Source organism: Macaca fascicularis, chromosome 16 (assembly GCF_037993035.2).
Source record: "Macaca fascicularis isolate 582-1 chromosome 16, T2T-MFA8v1.1".
NCBI lineage: Eukaryota > Metazoa > Chordata > Mammalia > Primates > Cercopithecidae > Macaca > Macaca fascicularis.
In genome coordinates, this window is record NC_088390.1 from 80,380,790 (window position 1) to 80,396,184 (window position 15,395).

At 50.9% G+C, this 15,395-nt stretch overlaps 1 long non-coding RNA gene across 2 annotated transcripts in view; it reads right to left on the reverse strand.

Moving 5' to 3' along the window:
* Window positions 1-2,099: 2,099 nt before the first annotated feature.
* Window positions 2,100-15,395, reverse strand: part of LOC107127855 (uncharacterized) — an 81,761-nt gene continuing 68,465 nt past the window's right edge. The window contains exons 3-5 of one of the 2 annotated variants that reach the window (XR_010582192.2): window positions 7,470-7,591; window positions 5,244-5,379; window positions 2,100-4,674 (exon numbers count right to left, since the gene is read on the reverse strand). This is a non-coding gene — a long non-coding RNA (uncharacterized lncRNA). Of the gene's footprint in view, window positions 4,675-5,243; window positions 5,380-7,469; window positions 7,862-15,395 lie in introns of those variants that run through there. The other variant, XR_012426433.1, reaches the window with a different exon arrangement.

Genomic DNA, 15,395 nt, shown 5'->3' on the forward strand with positions numbered 1-15,395 from the left:
GCAGAACCAAAGTTTCGCTAAGAGCCACTTTGTTCCCATTGACCAATAGGGACCAGCATTTTGCAAATCACTGATGAGGCCAAGATCGAGAATCTGGAAGGCCAGTGTCTGTCCCTGCCATACATAGGTAAACATGGGAGGCATCCCTGAGTTTTCTCTAAGTCATGAGAAGAAAGATATGCCTTTGCAGCAAGCTGTTTTCCGAACAGAGGGTGAGGGGATTCCTGTAACCTCGGCTCTTTTCCAGGGACAGGGGCGCCCAGGTGAAATTCAGCATTGTCACTGGATATACACACACACATGCACACACAAATACAGACAAGAAAGCCTTGTTTTTAGAGCTTCCTGTAGTTGCTGTTTGTGTGTGTTTTTAATCTAGAGACACAAATCTGAATCTCTCAATGAGGGCAGACTGAACCCTTGTTTAGGGGATTACCCTCTTCATGGACCTCTTGGTTTTGCAAAGTTGGCACCCATTTCCAGCTTTAAAATGAAGATAAGAAGAAGCCAGCAAGTTTGATATGGAGAACAGATGCTCTGCATAGCAATGAAAACTTCCTCTGAAATTATAGCTGCTTTCAAGTATAAAAGTTTCCTCTCCCCAGGGCACTTGAGAGGATTGGAGGCCTGGACTCGAGGAGGGAGACCTGCCTCAGACACTCCTGGAGCAGGGAGCATAAGGCTGAATCAAAGTCAAAGTTGGGGCTGAGATGAGGGAGGAAGGAGGGAACCCCATGGATTCTGGGAGTAGGCAGGACACCTGTGTTTTCTTTTCTGGATTGTAATTCCCTCTGCCTGCCCAGGCCTTTGGGAAGTCTATGGGTAGTCCAGCCTGTGGGGAGCTAACGGGAGGCACCCAGTGGTGTGCTGCCAAATATTTAACAACTGGCTCTCTGGGAGCTGGAAAGTGGGAGAGGAAGATTTCTGGTTTGCAGCATTTGCCAATTTCCATGGTGTCAGTACAATCACCATAGCCAATTCGAAGCTACCAAGCTTGAGAAATTCCTGAAATTCAATAATCAGCACTGGTATACCGGTACCAGCCAGCCCCAGCAACGCACTAGTGTGCCTCTTACACCTAAGGCAAAACCACATGGAGAGGCAGTGGACAGAAGCCTGGGGAAGCTAGTTACAAGGTGGCCAAACGAGCAGAGCAGGCTGGGTGCGGTGGCTCATGGCTGTAATCCCAGCACTTTGGGAGGCCGATCACGAGGTCAGGAGATCGAGACCATCCTGGCTAACACGGTGAAACCCCCGTCTCTACTAAAAATATAAAAAATTAGCCGGGCGTGGTGGCACGTGCCCCAGCTACTCAGGAGGCTGAGGCCTTGAGAACCGCTTGAATCCAGGAGGCGGAGATTGCAGTGAAGCCAAGATCGCACCACTGCACTCCAGCCTAGGGAACAGAGACAAACTGTCTCCAAAAAAAAAAAAAAGGAGCAGAGCAGCAGGCGGGCTCTGATAACTGGCTGGGACGGCCTGATCTGGGAATGTGGAAGTATTCCTCAGGGGTTCCCAACAATTTCTGCACTAGGGAATCTGTCTGTAACAGATTGGGTTTCCTGTGCTCAAGTGGAGGCTGGGACTCTAGCGTTACTTGGGAAGCACAGGCACTGAGTGCTAGATCCTGTGTGGCTGACATCAGCCTGTTAGAGAGTGCCTTGCAAGACCCCGACCCTTGAGTTTCCCCAGTCTGTGTTCACTGGCTCTGGAATCACTGGAGGTTTGGTGGAAGGCACCTAAGTATACGCGTCTGTGGGCGGGTGGAGCAGTGTGCGGGTTTCTTGCACAGAGCAGGCACCCTCTGGGTAGCTCAGCGTGACTGTTAGAGAGGGTTCCTCGGGGTGGGGGATGAGCTCCTCCACATCTGTGTACGTGTCAACACAGACGGCTAAATGCAAACGCTTTTAATCAAGGCCAGAAACTGCCACCACTTTGGTTACTTCCTTTCACCATATCCACTAGCTGGGCAACGTGGAGATGATGAACAAGAAGTTAAGAGGCCTGGAAATGAAAAGCCATTCATTTAATGAAGTCATTTCCTCCCCTCCCTCCATGGCTATGCCATGAATACATTTGCAATCAACATCTCAAGGGTGCAAGAAATGGTGCATGACTTTATTTTCTTTAAGTCAAATTCAATCTGACTCCAAGCCCCATCCCATGGGGATGACAAGAAACAATCCTTTTCAATGTTGGGGCTCCCTCCCCAGGGTCATATTGAAGGAGAGAGACACCCCTGCAAAGTAAAACTCTTGAGGAGCCTGTCTGTGGTCTGTCTATACTGGTCCTGGACGTCCAGCAGCTCTCCAGCATCTGTGCTAGGTTAAGGCTTGGACTATGTTGAGGGGGAACCCTGGTACCTGCCCTCCACCCCACTCTCCACAACCCCTACTCCCTGGGCATCTCAGGGGAGCCAGCTGCAGAACTCAGGGGTGGGGGTCATCTCCATCCTATTCTGGAAGAATCTCTTCTTTCTCCACTTTTATATCTGTCCCTGAAAAGCCTCAGCCCTCTGTCTTCCCAATCTCAGCCACCCAGCACCACGTCCTCCTGAGCCGATCCTTTCACAGGAGTCAGGAGGAGTGAGTTGGGCTCTACAGCTTCTACCTTCAACCCTGCAAGTTCCCTAAGACAAAGAGGCACAATGACTCCCTGGGATAGGGGAGTGGAAAATACAAAGAACCAAACCCAGACAGTGTGAACCTTCCACTGCAGTGAAAACAACATGCCAATTAACATCAGTGTTAGCCTGTCCTGTGTGATCGGGAGAAGAAAGGGAGAAAGTTGTGGGGAAGAGAGACGGGGTCCCATCCTCAGAACTGTGGGGGTGGACAGCAGCTGGTGTGGTGACCACAGGTGCGGCCTGCCCATGCCAATGATGGCTGAGCAATATCATCGGGGTTGGATAGCAGCACACAAAGGGCCAGAGGCCGGGCGGGGAAGGGGAAGGCTGGAGTCACACCTTCTCATACAACATTTGCAGACTCAGCTTTTTTGAGGTTGATTCCCTCCTCAGCATACCAAGCACCATCCCAGGGTCCATGGTCTAAACTGTGAGACTCGGCCAGGCACAGTGGCTCATGCCTGTAATCCCAGCACTTTGGGAGGCAGAGGCGGGTGGATCACCTGAAGTCAGCAGTTCGAGACCAGAAGACCAGCCTGGCCAACACAGTGAAACCCCATCTCTACTAACAACAACAACAAAAAAAAAAAATACAAAAATTAGCTGGGCGTGGTGGCACGCACCTGTAATCCCAGCTACTCGAGAGGCTGAAGCAGGAGAATCGCTTAAACCTGGGAGGTGGAGGTTGCAGTGAGCCAAGGTGGCGCCACTGCACTCCAGCCTGGGTGACAGAGTGAGACTCTGTCTCAATAAACAAACAAGCTGTGAGACTCGCCTGCAGATGTGACTTTCTTTTCCCCCTCCTGCCTCCATCATCCCGCTGGTCCACATCCACCTTCCTCTCCTGGCCCATCCCATGCCCTTCCCAGCTCCTGTTACGCTCATCTCTAATGCACTGTTAAACACTAAGATAAATCCACTGGTAAAGGCAGAGACAACTGGGTGGCTGTGGCTGCCACCTTCCTGGTGAGGCCAGTGTCACCACATGAGTCTGACAACGTTCGGACCCCCCTTCTGAAAGCGTTCATAGTCCCTGCTCAAGGCAGGGTGACTGCCAAGACCCACAGCATACTCCATCTTTCATCCTCCCAGCACCCCAAGTAGCAGAGACAGGGGAACGGGATGGAATGTCTGGCTCCATCTTAAACCCCAACTCCATTACTCAGCAAGCCTCAATCCTATTTCTCTGTTCGAGAAATTCATGGCACTCAAGACCTGTCTAAAGAGTTCCCCAAGGCCCCCATCTCTGCCCAGAAGACCCCAGTCACAAACGCAGAAAAATAATAGACCATCCCTGGACACCGTGTCCCAGGTCCAGGTGTACCCCAGTCAGCTTGTGGAGACTTTGGGGCTGAGCCTCAGGTTGGGCAACGATGATGATAACCACTGAACTAACTGTGTCTGCCCTGTGCCCGGCCACTCTTCACACCTGCTCTAAGACTGGGAGCATCCGTATCTCCCACAGAAGAAAGGAAGCCCAGAGAAATCACTTCTCCAAATGCACACAGTTCATGAGCCTTAAACAAAATCTCAGGCATCCAATGCCCTTTTATGTTGCAACTTTGTTACAGGCCAGGAGGAGGGAAACATGTCGCCCCCACACCCATGGGTAATTAACGTGGATTCATTTATCAGATTAGACACGCTCAGACAAGAGCAACAGATAGAGCCCTGAACAAATAACTTTCCAGAGCAGGAAAGCCACTGAAGAGGACTAAACGGTCGGGGAGCAGGCTGGGAAGCCCCCCGCATAGTGGGGGCCCAGGTGCGGTGCAGTACACAACCTGCACAGCTGTGCACAGAACCCGCGAGAGTCGGTGCGGGTGTGATTGGTTTTGCTTCTGTCTGCTGGGGCAGCGCTTCTCACACTCGAATGTGCTGCGGGGGCCTGGGGGATGCTGTTAAAATGCAGATTCTGATTCAGCAGATCTGGGCTGGAGATGGAGCATCTGCATTTCTAATAAGCAGCCAGACGATGTGGATGCTGGTTGACGGCCATACAATGAGCAGCAAGGTTTAGAGGCGGTTCCAATCGTCCTAGGGTTAACCTGCCACATGGAGCAGACCAGGGTATCTCTACCTCCTCAGAGTTCCCTCCTGGGCCGTCAGCGGGGGCTACAGATGCACGGCCTCTGATGGGGACTTAAATCCCCTTACTGGGATGCTGTGTGTGATTGGACCTCGTCACACTTCCCGCTGCAATTGCTGGCACCAAAGCAGCTTAGGGAACCAGAGGGACTGAGGAAAGTAATATCCTCACAGCCCGGGGGGTGTAAATAATGAAAGTCAGATCCATAAGTAATTACTTTTTAATTAATTAGGAATGATGAATAGCGAGGACCCAGCGACTCTCGGGTGGAGTGGTGTTAACTGTAATAGCCTTGTTCCTTTCCCTGCCCAAATTGATTTGCTGGCAAAGGAGACAGAGGGAAAGGATTACCCTGGGTCTGGGAGACCGAGGAGAGCAAGGCAGGGACAGAAGGACAGTCCCCTCCCAGGGCTGAGCCCCAGGAACCTTGACCAAGGTCAGAGAATTCTCCCCACCCCATTGAAATATTTTGTTCCTGGAGAAAGACACGAGCCACACTTCTCACTTCCCAATTCTTTACAGACTTACCTAATTAATCTTCATGCACCTCCTGGGGGGAGAGCCAAGTGCTTCTTCCTTTTCACTCAGCAGGAACGGAGCCGCTGTCCAGGGAGGGCCTGCTCCAAGCCACAGTGGGTGGGAGAGACCCTTCCCAAAGGCACACCTGGGAGGATGGGAAAAGGAGAAAGACCAGGTGACCCCCAGGAGGGCCAAGGGTCCGTGTGGTATTCCTCTCACCCAGTGCCCTAAGCATAGTAGATCCAGACCCTGCCCCCTGCCTACCACTAACTCATGAACAAAGCCTGAAAGCAGAGCCATTTGGGAGCATCACCCCTATCCACCACATCTGGAAGAAATTACATCATTCAAAGGTGTTAAAGGCACCGAGCGTTCCAGCTTCTCCGTTTGTAGAGGAGGCAATATTGGATCTCAAAACGTGAACACCATTAGGCATCTACAAGGGGTCCTGGTTCCTCTCCTCCTGCCTTTAATGACCATGTGGACCCCCTACTTTCCTCCAGTTCAACCAGGGAGGCCGGCAGGTGGGAAAATGACAGGGTAAAGATTTCTCTACACTTTTGAAGAAGAGCTGGGTAAACTAGGGTAAGGCCAGTGAAGTACGTGCCTCCAAATTTAAGGGGGTGACCCCCAAACTCAACATATTTGCCAGGTTTGTCTCCCCAGCTGATGCACTTGCCAGGGTCCTCAATGTCAGACTCCCAGGGAATCCCTGCTAAAGCAGCACCTTCCCCGAGGCCCAGCTGGGAACTAAGTTTTAGGCAGCTTTGAGGAAAGAAAGTAAGCCAGATGGGAAGAGAGAGGAAGTCAGGGAAAGGAAAAGAAGCAAAGAGGGCTAATGCTCACTTAGTACCTGCCCTGCCAGGCCAGGTTCTTTGCACACTTCCAAGGAAAACATTTTTGCCCCCATTTACAGGGTAAATTAAATTCCCCCATTTGTGCAGAATGGGTCTGAGAAAAAAAAAATCCACGATGAACAAAACATCCCAATGTTAAACAAAGACCAGACCCAGCGCTGCCCTTGGCCTCCTACCTCTCACTCTAGTCCCAGCCCTATAGGACCCTGTCTTTATTTCAAATTTGCATAATTTTTTCATTGTGGATTGAGGAGCTTTGAATTTTGATTTTAATATTGTATATCTTGATTACCTAGTTTTTAAAAAATCCCCCTCCCAAATCTAGTGCCCAAGGGAAATGCCTTACTCACCCAACCCTTGGTCGTGTTTGGAAGCCATACGGGGTAGTGAACAATGAACATTGATTTAAGAATCAGACACAAAACCAAATTCAGCTTTGCCATGACACCTAGCCAAGCCTCAATTCCCCCTCCATAAAAATGGGCTACTAGTGCCACTGCAGGCTGATGGTGAGACTGGTGACAAATGCTGACCTTGGCACGCTGCCTGGCATAGAGCAGAGGCTCAGTAAAACGGCAGCTCCCTCCTCTGCCCAGTCCTTCCACGCCCCAGTCCCTGACCACAAAGACAGCTATCAGTCAGGGGCCCACAGAACCCACCCAAGCTAGGTGGGGACCTCCAGCTTCTCAAAAATCCTTCCTGGGTCTTTCTCTGGCAAAGGGAGAAATGAACTGTAGATTCAGGGTGAGAAGGGAAAACTGATAATTGCAGCTGTGTCAAACCAATTTGTTTGTGTTAATTGCCACCAATTAAACTTCCTTTTTGTTGTTGTTTTTTTTTGTTTTGTTTTTAAGTTTTAAGTTACCCCAGGTCAGGCTATCTTAGGGAAGTGGATTTCTGGCCAGATGGTAAGAAATGCTTTTATCTACCCTCACCTGATATGGAAGGAGAAAAATAAATTTCAGAGACACTCGGGAGCAATGAACAGATGGAAAAGAGCTGGGGAGGATATGTCAGAGAGAAATGAGTGACTGGGACAGCGTGACAAGCCCAGTCCCCATGAGCAGAGGGAAAGAGAGACCAAGGGCAGCCTAGGCTGGCTGGCTACTCAGTGTGTGGTCCGTGGACCGGCTGCACAGGCAGCACCTGGAAGCTTGTAAGAAATGCAGCACCTCACTCACCACCCCAAGCCCCTCAGTCAGAATCTGAATTTTAGCAAGACTCCTGTGGGGGTTTGTATCCACAGTACAGGTTTGAGAGATGCTGGCCTATCCCACTCTGAGACACATCCATCCTGTATAGATCTTCCCCAGGCACCAACATGGAGGCTCCTTAGGCCATGGAGTCTTCTGAGTCACCCCACTCATTTCTAAAGCACCTGGCCATTCACCAAGAAAGGTCCTCTCAATGGTTCCATATCTTCTGATGCAACTCCATTCCCCAGCAGATCACTCCTCCACTCGCCACTCTTCTGGGCCTCCAGGAACTGTCCTGCTCTGTCTGGTTGGATCCAGCGAATGGGAGCCCCCACCTGGAGATGGGAGGCAGGAAGAGAGAAATGCTGGGGAAGGTATTCCTGACTCCTCCCTAAAGGGCTTCAGACTGAAGCCCCTTTAATGGCTCTGCTCTTCTCCTTCTGGCCACATCTGCTGGGCACCCCCCTCCAAGGCTAATCTCTATGCCGGGGTCTATTAACCTGGCTCCCTTCTCTTGCCCGGGCAGGCCTAAGGGGCACAGCAGCTTCCTGGCTACTGTTTAGTAGATGCATCTGATGGCAATAACTTGAGCACATCTCAAGAATGACCCCGTAAGGCAGGCGCACCTGAACGCACGCTCAGAATTCCAAGCTAAGGAATCCAGGAGGAGCCAACCCAGAGAGTCATTCCTTCTCTATGAGGAACATCTGAACCCCCAGCCAGTCTGTGGAACACAGGCCATACGGGGGATTGAGGCCCATGGTTTTGGGTTAAATGAAGGTGGCCAGGTGGAGATGGTTAAGGGAGGGTGCTAAGTAAGAATACTGTGTAAACTGCATGCTTTTGTAAGCAGTGGTGGTTCTCCCGCCCAGCCCACAGCTGCTGAGCTGTGTGCTTCATCCTGTTGGACTCACTGCCGCTGAACCCTCCCCTTTCGGTAATCCCCCAGTAAAGCCCCATGTCTCATCTGCTGGATCTGGGTCTCTTCTTTGGCCTGTTGAACCTGGTGCCATCCCCATTGGAGTTAATAGGGATTTGGCACAACAGCCACTCCCTGGATATTTCATTCTCCTCGTTTGCCTCAGCCCTGCTGTGTAATGGGTTTTACTTTATTTAGGTGCTGCAAGGTCAACAGATCAGCAGACAACTGACATTGAAAAGACTATCTATGGTACCCACAGGGGCCACACGGAAAAGCAACATGCTTGGTTTTGAGACAGGGGAAGGCGGCAACCACGGGCAAGATCCTTCCCTGTGGTTCATCGGGATGAAATGAGCAAGGCACAGTGGGCAGAGGTAGCACTGGCAAGTGTGAGTAATTTCAGTGGACTCTGAGACATCAGAGCCATCCCTAGATGTCTGGCACCTAACCCTGGGGTGTTTAGTGCAGGTAGATGTGGTCAGAGTGACAGCCCAGCAATGGAGGGAATTGAGGGCGTAGACTCTGGATTGGTTGGTTTGTATTTGAAGGGTTCACCTACACCACCTCCCAAGAAGATTCCTCCCAAGGAAGTGAGTGCGGCGGGGGGGCGGGAAGAGGAAGGCAGGAGTCTGAGGCAAGAGGATTCGGGCAACGGCTGGGCGCAGTGGCTCACACCTGTAACCCCAGCACTTTGGGAGGCTGAGGTGGGTGGATCATGAGGTCAGGAGTTCAAGACCATCCTGGACAACATGGCGAAACCCCCATCTCTACTAAAAATACAAAAAAATTAGCTGGGCGTGGTGGTGCATGCCTGTAGTCCCAGCTACATAGGAGGCTGAGGCAAGAGAATCACTTGAACCCAAGAGGCAGAGGTTGCAGTGAGCTGAGATCATGCCACTGCACTCCAGCCTAGAGATAGAGCTAGACTCCATCTCAAAAAGAAAAAAAAAAAAAAGAAAAAAAGAAAAAAAGTACTGGAGCATCATCCAGTTGTTCAGACATGTGCAGCCTACGGGTGCAGGGCTGATATTAAAGCACTAAGTGTACAGAAGCTAGGACACGGTTAATACGCCTACCTAGACTTCTAAAATCATCCTCTTAATAAACTTTTCTGTTAAGCCTTTGAATGTGCCAGCTGCTTCCTGCAGGGCCCTGACTAAATCAAAAGGCAGCCTATGCTCATCTTTGACCCTGTTCTCTCCTCTCCAAGAGCGTACCTGGATTTTCTTCACCTGGACCCTGGGTCATTAACTACACCTGAAACAGAACTCCAGTCTCTCTAGAATAAGCTTTTAGATATGTAAGCAGACCTAATAAACATTTTCATAGGCGACTTTCCACCTCCAATACATACACAAAGTGACCCTGAAAAGTTTTTTTTTCTTTTTTTGGTTGAGATGGATTCTTGCTCTGTAGCCCAGGCTGGAGTGCAGTGTTACCATCTCAGCTCACTGTAACCTCAGCCTCCCAGGTTCAAGCAATTCTCCTGCCTCAACCTTCCGAGTAGCTGGGATTACAGGCGTGTGCCACCACACCCAGCTAATTTTGATTTTTTTTTTTTTTTTTTGAGACGGAGTCTCGCTCTGTCACCCAGGCTGGAGTGCAGTGGCCGGATCTCGGCTCACTGCAAGCTCCGCCTCCCGGGTTCCCACCATTCTCCTGCCTCAGCCTCCCGAGTAGCCGGGACTACAGGCGCCCGCCACCTCGCCCAGCTAGTTTTTTTTTTTTGTATTTTTTAGTAGAGACGGGGTTTCACCGTGTTAGCCAGGATGGTCTCGATCTCCTGACCTCGTGATCCGCCCGTCTCGGCCTCCCAAAGTGCTGGGATTACAGGCTTGAGCCACCGCGCCCGGCTAATTTTGATATTTTTAATAGAGACAGAGTTTCACCACGTTGGCCAGGCTGGTCTCAAACTCCTGGCCTCAAGTGATCCACCCACCTCAGCCTCCCAAAGTGCTGGGATTATAGGCGTGAGCCACCGCACCTGGCCGACCCTGGAAGTCTTAATATACAGCTATGCACGGGAAAGCAGGAGCAAGGTCTTCTTTCTAGTAAAAGGCAAGAGGTCAGAGTGGGAACATCAAGTCTTCTCTCATCCCCTGAGAAAACGGGTCATCGTCCCTTCTCTGCCTCCCAACCATCCCTGAATTCTGTGACCGAGGGCAGGAGTCAAGAATGTGCTGTGCATGCTCCTTGGAGCTCAGAGGCGAATGATGATCAGATTCAATCATTATTAGTGATCTGCATATTCTCTACAGCAGATGAAATAACTGTACACAAGAGCGGGTGGAAGGGAGAAACCCAGAAATGCCTTTTCCTTTCAGCATTAAAACAGCAATGCTATAAAGCTTGCTGCAATTAATTAGCACTCTTATTAGCACCTTTATCTACTCATCCCCACACAGTGTAAATGCCAGAAAGCATCAGGCAGCTGTCAGCCCAGGGCCTGGGCAGAGCTCGGGAGGGAGGGGCCTTCCTGAGTTCCCATGCTAGGGGCAGGGAGGATGTATGTGTGTTGCCTAGAGATAGCTGCACCTCCACAGACCAGAAGACTGAATCTCCTGGGCACTGAGCCAGTGGGAGTAACCCAGGGAATCTTGTGTGTACAAAGAAATGCCAACTGCCAAGTAGCCAGGGAGAAAGAGTGACACACACACACCCCTCCTCAAGTATCCACGCTCCAAGACTCGTTGCCCAGGCTGGCTTCCTGATCATGTGACTGATGCAGTGTCACCCGGGGTCTCGCAGTCGGAGGGGCCCCAGGCTTGGAGTTTCATCCTCTGAAGTCGCCTTCTTAAAACTTGATAATTTTATCTTTGAGGCCGGGCACGGTGGCTTATGCCTGTAATCCCAGCACTTTGAAAGGCTGAGGTGGGCAGATCACCTGGGGTCAGGAGTTCGAGACCAGCCTGAGCCAATATGGCGAAACCCTGTCTCTACTAAAAATACAAAAATTAGCCAGGCACAGTGGCGCGTGCCTGTAATCCCAGCTGCTCAAGAGGCTGAGGCACGAGAATTGCTTGAGTGCGGGAGGCAGGGGTTGCAGTGAGCTAAGATCATGCCACTGCACTCCAGCCTGGGCAACAAGAGCGAAACTCCGTCTCAAAAAAAAAAAAAAAAAAATTTAAAAAGACCGAGAGCCATGGCTCACACCTGTAATCCCAGCACTTTGGGAGGCCGAGGCAGGCGGATCACGAGGTCAGGAGATTGAGACCATCCTGGCTAACACAGTGAAACCCCATCTCTACTAAAAAATACCAAAAAAATAAAAAGCCAGGTGTGGTGGTGGGAGCCTGTAGTCCCAGCTACTCAGGAGGCTGAGGCAGGAGAATGGCGTGATCCCAGGAGGCAGAGCTTACAGTGAGCCAAGACTGTGCCACTGCACTCCAGCCTGGGCGACAGAGCGAGACTCTGTCTCAAAAAAAAAAAAAATCTATCTATCTATCTTTGAACCTGTGGTTTGTAAGTGAAGTCAGATGGGACACTGGAGCATTCTTCGGGGCTTGGGCCTCTGGTGGTGGCCCCTCCCTCTGTTTCCACACCTCCCTGGGATGATTCTCAGCTGCTAACTCTACCTCCTCCAGCAACTGCTGCTGCCCTGTCATTCCCCTGTGGCAAACTGGGGTGCCAGAGGGTCATTGTGGAGGTGTGTGCCCCATGGACCAAATTGTGAGGTGGGGCCACAAGCATCTGTGGGCATCTGTGGTCACCCCACAGATATCCCTATACTGACGGAGGGAAACTTACAGCAAATATAAACATCATGATGGGTAGAAGAGAAAGTGATAAGAGAAAGGAACAAGCTTTTTTTTTTTTCCTTTTTGAGCAAGGATTCCCTACATTTTCGTTTTATTTATTTTGTATTGTTTTGTTTTGTTTTGTTTTGTTTTGTTTGTTGGGGGGTTTTTTTGAGACCAAGTCTCACTCTGTTGCCCAGGCTGGAATACAGCGGCCCAATCGCAGCTTACTGCAACCTCCGATTCCCAGGTTCAAGCGATTCTCCTGCCTTAGCCTCCCAGATAACTGGGACTACAGGTGTGTGCCATCATGCTCGGCTAATTTTTTTTTTTTTTTTTTAGTAGAGTCAGGGTTTCACCGTGTTGTCCAGGCTGGTCTCAAACTACTGACCTCAAGTGATCCTCCCACCTCAGCCTCCTAAAGTACTGGGATTACAGCCGTGAGCCACTGCCTCCAGCCCCATTTTAAACTGGGCTCTACCAATTATGAAGCTGAGCCTGCCCACTGCTTCCAGGGCATGTTTGGGGGTGCTTCACGGGGCTCCCCCAGCCCTCTGATCAGCTGTGACTACTACATTTAATCCTTTGACAGACACATTGAACCCTGCTATGTGCAAGGCTCCGGATGAGGTGATATGGGGGATGGAGGGATGAGAGTCACAGGCCCCCGAAAAAGCCACAACCTCGGGGTTCAATTGCTCCTTCTCTGCAACTGTGCGTGTGTTTTTAAATAATAAATGTAGAGAAAGAAATACTGATGCCAATGTTTCAAGCCTAAGCCCTGGCTGAAATTTACTTAGCTGGGGAGGTGAAGAGAGAGTGACCTCAGTGGGGGCAACTTGGTAGCAGTTGAGACCCCGTAGGATGAACCTGTTCCTTAACTGTAGAGTATCTCAGCGGTGCTGCCCTGAGGTGGTTAAATATAAAAGAGCTAAATCAGAGCCGGTTAAGTTTCTGGTTCTGCTACTTACTATGTAACTTTTCGAGTTTATTAAAGTCTCAGCTTTTACTTTTCTCTGCTCTTGAATCTAGCAAACAAAAAATGTGGATTAAACAACATAGAATGGGCCGGGCATGGTGGCTCATGCCTGTCATCCCAATACTTTGGGAGGCCGAGGCGGGTGGATCACCTGAGGTCAGGAGCTCAAGACCAGCCTGGCCAACATGGTGAAAACCCTTCTCTACTAAGAATACAAAAGTTAGCCAGGTGTGGTGGGGGGAGCCTGTAATCCCAGCTACTCAGGAGGCTGTGGCAGGAGAATGACTTGAACGTGGGAAGTAGAGGTTGCATTGAGCTGAGATCGCGCCACTGCACTTCAGCCTGGGCGACAGAGGGAGATTCTGTCTCAAAAAACCCCCCAAAACATAGAATGCCCATTAGCGGGTGTGCAGAAACAGGAAGCGTGAGGGATGAGGAGAAGCCAACAGAGAATGCCATCAACGAGCATCCCTGCTATGGCAACTGAACTCAGTTCCGCTGGGGAACCAGGCAGCATGGGCCTCGGAATCATCCCTCAGAAGATCAGGAGGCTGAGACATTCATCCGCCACCTCCCACCCCCAAGGATGTCAGCTCCCCTGCATTTCTGGGCTGCCATACACTCCAGGTGGCAACCCCAGCAGCTGGAGGAAAAATCCAGAATATAAATGGAAGCATGGGATGGTGCCCGCTGTGGGAGCTTGTGAGTGTGCCTGGACACTGCCCACCACAGCTAGAGCTGAAATTCCAAGTCAGCTGGAGGATATGACACAGGACACCAAACCGTCTGCTTCTAAGGCCCAGCTGTGGCAGGGAGCCGGCCAGAGGGTGGGACCCAGGCCTCCTTGTAGTGGCTGCATGCAACAGACGAGAGTTTGCAGCAGTGCAGGCATGAGCCAGCACTCACCAGTGGAGAGGAGGAGCCCATGCCTGTCCCAGAGTGAGCCCTGGGACCAACTCCAGCAACATCATCGTTGGGTTTTCCAGGGCCTGGTGTTCAGGCCCCTCCTTGAAACAGCTGTGGGGACCGGGAGGGCAGCCCAGCAAGGCCCCACTGACTGATGCAGAGACTTCCCTGCTGGGTCTAGATGATTTTCACCCAGGTTTCTGGGAGTAGAGCTGTTCCCAGAGCTTCCCTAAGCTCGTGCCCAGATGGCAAATCATGATCCTGTGAAACAGAAGGAGAAATGGTGCGCACATGTGAGCAGGTGAATGGATGCGGGGCCGAGGAGCCTGGGCTGAGTGCAGGACAGCTGGGCTCCACCCTCAGCTCTGCCCCCACCACACTGTGTGATGTCCCAAGAGCTTGAGACAAGAGCTAACACTGATTGAGCACTCACTCTTTGCTGGGCACCACCCTGGGCGCTTTACAAGGGCAAATCCATTTAATCTGTGCATCATCTCTACCCCTACTTTACAGATTAGCAGCCTGAGGAATTGAGACATTAATTGGTCTGCCTCAGGGGACAGCTGGGATCCAGAGCCCTGTCTGACCCAAAGGCACATTCTTCTCCTCTGTAAAGACCTCTGCTCTGATAACTGCACTGGACTTTGGCCTTTAGTGAAATCAGTAAGTAGAAAGCGATTGGAAAGGAGAATGCAGATCACACTACCACACCGCACAGGCAAAGAACCATAGTGTGTGCTGCTAATGGAATCCCACCTGAGCAGAAAGGATGGAAAGTGAGAAATGAAAGACAAACCTCAGCAGAATTCCAGGCATCGGGTTCCTGGCTTGCCCCTCCACCACCAGCTACTGTCACCACCCTAAGTCTAGGAGTCTATCACCTCCCATTCTCACCCCAGGGGAGACGGAACCAGTGGGCACAGCTGGTGGACAAGGACACTGATGGTGAGTACAGCCCATGAGAAGGCATTCCGCGGAGGGTCCAGAGCCACATCCCCCAGGTTCCTGAACCAGGACACCGCAGAATTTACAGTGTGTGGCTTGTACGCTGACGACAGTGGTGATACGATGGCAGCGGGCCTGCAGACATCCACGGCCCTCCTTCCTGCCCAGCCCTGGAAGCCAGCCTCAGAGCCCGCTCATTCAGAATGGCCATGCCTTCGTAGAAGAAATATCTTCCTCTCTCTGTCCCTGTGTGGGGTAAAAGGATCCAAATCCCCTAACAAAGATAATCCTGGGCCTGGCTGCACCCAGCCCTAGCCAAACCCAGAGGCCGCCCAGGACCACTTTCTAATTCTTTTGCAATCAGCACTTTCCTTTCTTCATTTGCTGGTTGAATAATGCAGCCTGTAAGAAAAGGGCCCTCAGCACAATTCTGGTACTCGTTTACAATGGAAATTGGGAAAACGGCGAAACGCATACTGCAAAATGCATTTAAAAGAAGATGATTCAATTGGATTTGGCAGCTCTGATATTCAGGACCAGAAGGAGAAAATCTGTCTATGATTTGAACATGTATAATTAAGATGAAAGCCTTAAGTACCGGGTGCATTTCTTAAGATGT